We start from the raw sequence: 6,001 nt of genomic DNA on the forward strand, positions 1-6,001 counted from the left end.
AAATGATGCAGGGATACTTAAAGAGAGGGGGAGGGGGAGTGCCCTCAGGCGCGGCGCCTTGGGTTTTGAGGGCCAAAGCCTGGTTTTGGCACCCACCGGGTTTGTTTTTTTTTTTCTAAAAATAGATATATCATATATAAGCTATACGGATACAACCAAAATGCAGATATGGTTCTTCAAGTGGTTAACAATAAAAAAAAAAAAAATTCAAACTGTAGCTCCATTAACCTCTCTAAATATGTACTTCATCTGGAGCACCATCCTACCCCAAACTATAGTTCGGCTATATTTCAGTAGCGGATGATAATCACCGGTCCTTCGAAAATCCGATGAACCCATCTAATAACTGTCGCAGAATTATCCTTCAGAAAAACCTCTCTCTCCTGGCATCGAGATATCAAATAGGTGGCAGTCCAACTACAATCATCATGTAGTCCGGGCCTAACAACAAAAGCCCCGCCACCCCTCCTACCTCCCTCCATAACCCACCGGGTTCTTCTGCGGGACCATTTCAGCCTTCTTTTCTCAACCAACTTATCCCGGAACAAAATACAATGTCGGCTCGCTTGGATTAGTTATATCCATGTATTATATACATAATATATTTAAAGATACTGACAAATATGATATGATATGATGCCGACTTATTTGTTTTTTTTTTAATCTTCGATTGTAAATAATATTTTATTTCTAAGTATAAAAACAATGTTAAGAAATGATGCTGTTGCTGCATCAGTTAACAGTGATGTCTCAGAATTCAAAAACCATGCTTGTCCAAACTGAAGCCTTGTGATATCTAGTTCTCTCAGAATTTCTCTGGCATGGTGTTGTTTTATCTTGGTATTAACTACCCAATGAAATGGTTGGCATTTGATATGTGAGAATTTATTTACTGGAGGCAGAGCCTAAATTAAATGGTTCCTTCCACACATTTCAAAATTTTTTTACTTTAAAATGGTTAGCTGCCATTTAGCATACAAACGATTTGTGTGCTCTCCAAGGTACCAAAGAAAATATAAAGACCCGCCACCCGTTCTTGTGGTATTTCGGTTTGATGTCTCCTCAACAAGATTCAAACACTATACTAGTGATGTACCACCTGATATATTTTTTTAGTAAAACTGCTTTGTTTCTTTCATAAAATATGTTCAAGTCATAATCTTTTCTGGATCATTAAGGATAAAATTGATATTTTGCTCTCTAGTTAACAACCTAAATCTATAGTTGATACTTAAAAAAATAGGTTTATATCTACTATGAGGGCCTATTTGCATATTTTTATAGTATTCAGCTAAAATTTTTTGTAGAAAGCTTATCCATCTTGAATTTTCTTAAAGCATATCCAAGCTCAGCTTAGGTCCTAATCTTTAGACTATAAAAATAATAAAAAAAAAGTTCTATCAAAGTTTTTTTTTTTCACAGGCTTTGGACTGGGTAATATTTGAATGATGCAGAGTTATGTTTAAATAGATGACGCAATCTTCGACTCCTACAAAATTTTTAATTCAATTCTTTAACAATATTTAAATAGATCCTAAAAAATTATTAAAAGAGCATTAGTTGCACACTTAATACTACATATAAACCTTTTCTTCTTAAAAAAATAGAAATTATATATAAATTTTATCTGCTACAAAATTCAACAACAAATGATATTACTTGAAATAGAAAATAAATATTGTTGCCATACCATTATTATGAACAATTACACCCTAATAAGATAATTGCATAAAATATTTTAATTTTGCTATGACTTTCCTCGTATGAATATCTCTTTATCAGATTTTGTTTTATCTAATTTAACTTGTATACTGCAGCAGCATGGGCCCTACACCTTTTATACTGTATTAATACTATTATTAGTATTATTAATATTATTAAAAAAATGGTCAAATCAATCAGCAGAGGAAGACCCAGAGAAAACCTCTTAAGATATTCAAAAATAATTTTAGAAAACTTTAGTAAAAACCTAAAGATTTCTAGGTAAGAGATGTCCACAGTAAAAGAACTGAAGTGATATCTATAGTAAAATTCTCCTGATGTCTACAGTAAAAAAAGCTGAAGCGACAGTTTCCATATGTCCATAATAAAAAGCTGAAACGACATCTACAAGCAAAAGTTCTCTAAATGGTCACGGTTGAGGTGACAGCAGTAGTAAAAATTCTCTTCAAGACAGAAAAACTAAAATACCTTTCAAATTTAATATATTTTTTATATTTTTAATCATATATTATAATAATTCTATCATTATATTATTATAATATAACTATTATTATTATATTATATTTATAAATATAATAATATATTATGGTATGATATGATATGATATGTGATCATGAGATTTATTAGTGGCCCTTTTAATCATCAGAAAAAATTTATTAAAATTCAAATAGTTTCTAACATCGGTGAGAAAACACTTTAGAAAGTAAATTTTTTAATTTTCTGACAAGGCCAAAACAATTATGATTTTTTACCAAGCACCATTATATTATTCAAAAATACTTTCTAGTCCTCCAAAAATTTTGATAAACGATATTCTAAAATTATTTGTGAATAAACACCAATCCTCCTAATCTGTTCAGTTCAAGTAGTATAAAAAACTAACAATTAATACAACATTAATAAAATAATATAATTAATAAATTATATTGTTTATTTTACTATTTTTATCATTTATTTTTTTTAACAAATATAATAATTTAATATAACATTTATTTTTCTATGCCAATTACCTGCTGTTTGGGCATAAAAGAAGCCAAACGGCAAAACCAAGGAGAATTAGACGGAGGTTTCGATCCCGGTGGTCTCGGTGACAATACCTGCCACCCGGTGGGATATCCCTTGGACATCCGCATTCCACTTGCTCCCACATGGGAAGATAACATTTTAAACAAAGACCGATGATTTGTCTCGCTTCGCCGAAGTCGTTTACGTATTCCAACACTCAAATTAATCCTCACATTACATCCAGTGATGTTGAAGATGAATATGTTAATTATTCCGGATAGGCCACGTAGGGGAATCTATCTAGATGAATAAACCAAGTGGATAATCCTAGCTGTCCTATCAACGTGTTGTCCCTTTCGGCCAACGTTTCCAAGGAATAGATGGGACCCAGTTTTTTTCAATGATTCAAAGTGCTAATTACTAGCTTCAGCAGAACAGGGTTCATATCTCCACTTGTACTGTCATGATAGGCATGGAATAGCACTAGTACATCTGGACCATGGTCCTCATGATGTGCGCTATAAATAACATTTACTTTGCCCTGAAATGCGTCCTCTAGGCTAGCATTTAGTGTGGGTTTCGCTATCCCTTGGATAACCCAGACATCGAGCATATGGGATGCTTTCAAAAAGGCCCTCTTGATATGACATCCACGCCTGTGTTGAGATTTTTATGCACATGTCATGGCATTGTCCATGACTTTAGATTATTAGGAGCAGTTGATATGCTGCCACCAGCAAATGGCTAATGATATTACCCTGTTGTGGGTTTGCCAAATTAGAGTTTTTACAAATTACTAGTCCACAACCAAGTCATTTCTTCCTGCAAGATAAGATCTAGGGCTCAAATTATCAGAACTTGGTTGGCTCGAACTGGCCTAGATCTTATTAGTATTGTCAAATGTCTCCTTATAAATCAAATTTCATGCTAAATAGAGTTGCAATATTCGTGTTACTCGAAACGATTAGATCGAGCGAACCAGTACTCCAAATCTCGTTCTGCCGATTCTTAGCCCTTATTTGCTCGACCTAGTTCCAAATTTTTCTAACTAGAAGACAAATTTAATCGTAAATCAAGTTGCAGCACTGGTGTAATTCGAATACGTAGCATTCGGCAAACAGCTAATCGAAATCTTGCTCAGCCAACACCCTAGCCTGTTGAAATGATTTGAACTGAATTGTGTTACATGTTTGATCTTGGCCTTAAATTAGAGTTTGGGTAGGGAGATTCCTTTGTGATCTTAGGCATATTCCTCTTGGAAATTATGGGGAGAACTTCTGTGGGCCAAAAGTGGAGCACTGGCTCGCATGACATAAGGCATTATGGGAGTATATCATGTTATAATAGGAATAATCCTGCCTGTGGTCCCGCTATTGTGGATGAGGCTGCCCATCATGGGCTGTGGGTCCTGTGGCGGTGAGAACCTTGGTGCTTTAGCCCACAGGAAATTCCAGAACCTGGCCAAGACCAAACCCACCTTTGACTCCTCGTCCTTTAAATAGTAACACTAAGAGATGGAAAAGTTTGGGATTCTCTTAGCCTAGACGTGGCCTTTTCCTCCCCCACAGGAAGGAATTAGTTGGATAAGCACGAGTTTTTTTACCCACGTCATTGATGGAAGATGGGACGCACTCTTCTCAACAGTTTGTGGGCAGAGGACGTCACTATGGTAAGGACGAAGAAACGCAAGCAGGCAAATGCAATCACAACCGACCAACCCACTTGTTCATTTGATGTCCCTAGCGATAAAGTTACACTTCTCAAACAGTGATGGTTTAGTTGTATGAAAATCTTCCCCTCCCTCTCTTACACACACATGCACACAAGCGTGTGTAAAAATAACATGTGTTTAATTCCGTCGAACTCATTATAGATTGAGTTAGATTACCTATTTAATAAAATGGTCATGTTAGAACTTATATTTTGTATCCGACCCGACAGTATCTGGTTCGAACTGATCGGATTGCCACCTCTTATCTATTTATACTATCATCCTCTTTGGATAACTAATAATTTACATGGTGCAAACTACCACCGTGTCTTGAGAGAAATCGGAACGTTTTGTTGAGATTCGAAAAACCTGGCATGTTGTCTTGAAGCTAAGAAAGCTTTCTCAGGTTGGCTTCTTATGCAAAGAGATAATGCCGGAATCCGGATCATCTCAACCTCAATTGTTTGATGCTTCTTTTCCACCTTTATCGATCTTCTTTTCTTTTATATTTCTGACAAATCGTATCCTAATCTAAAAGACGTGATCATGTTCGGGATTGTAAAGCAAATCTGATTCCGAATGGTCTTGATATGATTCTCATCTTGGATACTTAGATTGACTTATTTTTTTTTTTAACACCAAGTCTTTGCTCTAGATTTGTCAGACATTCAGCTTAATATCAACACACGAAAAAAAATGAGAAAAAGAGGATAAAATAGATATGAACTCCTGAGATGCCAGGATCCTACTCCTAAAAATCAAGAAAAAAACATGGAAAAAGGGGAAACAAATTCGTACGCATATAACACCAAGACCCTGACTCCGACATTGGGCCAAGTTCGAGTCATTTTCATGATGGGCCAACATTGGCCGGGACCAACCTCTTAACTAGGCCTTGCAATGTCTTTCTGGATTCATGTTAGACGAAAACAGACCAGTATCAGTAGTCTTGAGTGAATCTTGATCCAATTGGACCTTGATCTGAGCTAGGTCTGTTCAATTGACATTTGATTTCCTGATCACAGCCAAGCAAAACATGTCGACTTCATTACATCCGTTGCTCTCATATTGGTAGGATCTCAATTCGCACCCGACCAAATTATACGTCTATTATATCCATTGTGCTCATCCAGAGTGTAATGATGATTCTCTTCACTTCCTATTGGCTTTGTAGACCTCATGGCTGCTTCCTTAGTAACAAAGAAGGAAAATATTCGCATAGGATTCATTAGTTAGGAGTGCATTGTGCTCATCCAGTTTAACGATTCTCTTCACTTCCTCTTGGTTTTGTAGACCTCAGCTGAAGGTAAATATTCCCATGCCATTATAGGATTCATTACTTTAGGGGTGCATTAGATGCTGCCGAGATGGCATCCTATCTACTCCACTGGTCTCTTCCCCAAGAGTATGGGAGATAAGTTCGAGCAACCGAAAGCTAATATTTAACCAAGTATCCTGTAGAAAGTGGGAGAGGAATCTCAGAACGTTAACTGGGGTCAACAGAGAAGACTCCTGTACCTATAAGAAGGCGTGGCCAGCCACAAGGCCCTCGCAACCCAAAAC

The sequence above is a fragment of the Phoenix dactylifera genome, chromosome 13 (assembly GCF_009389715.1).
Source record: "Phoenix dactylifera cultivar Barhee BC4 chromosome 13, palm_55x_up_171113_PBpolish2nd_filt_p, whole genome shotgun sequence".
NCBI classification, from domain to species: domain Eukaryota; kingdom Viridiplantae; phylum Streptophyta; class Magnoliopsida; order Arecales; family Arecaceae; genus Phoenix; species Phoenix dactylifera.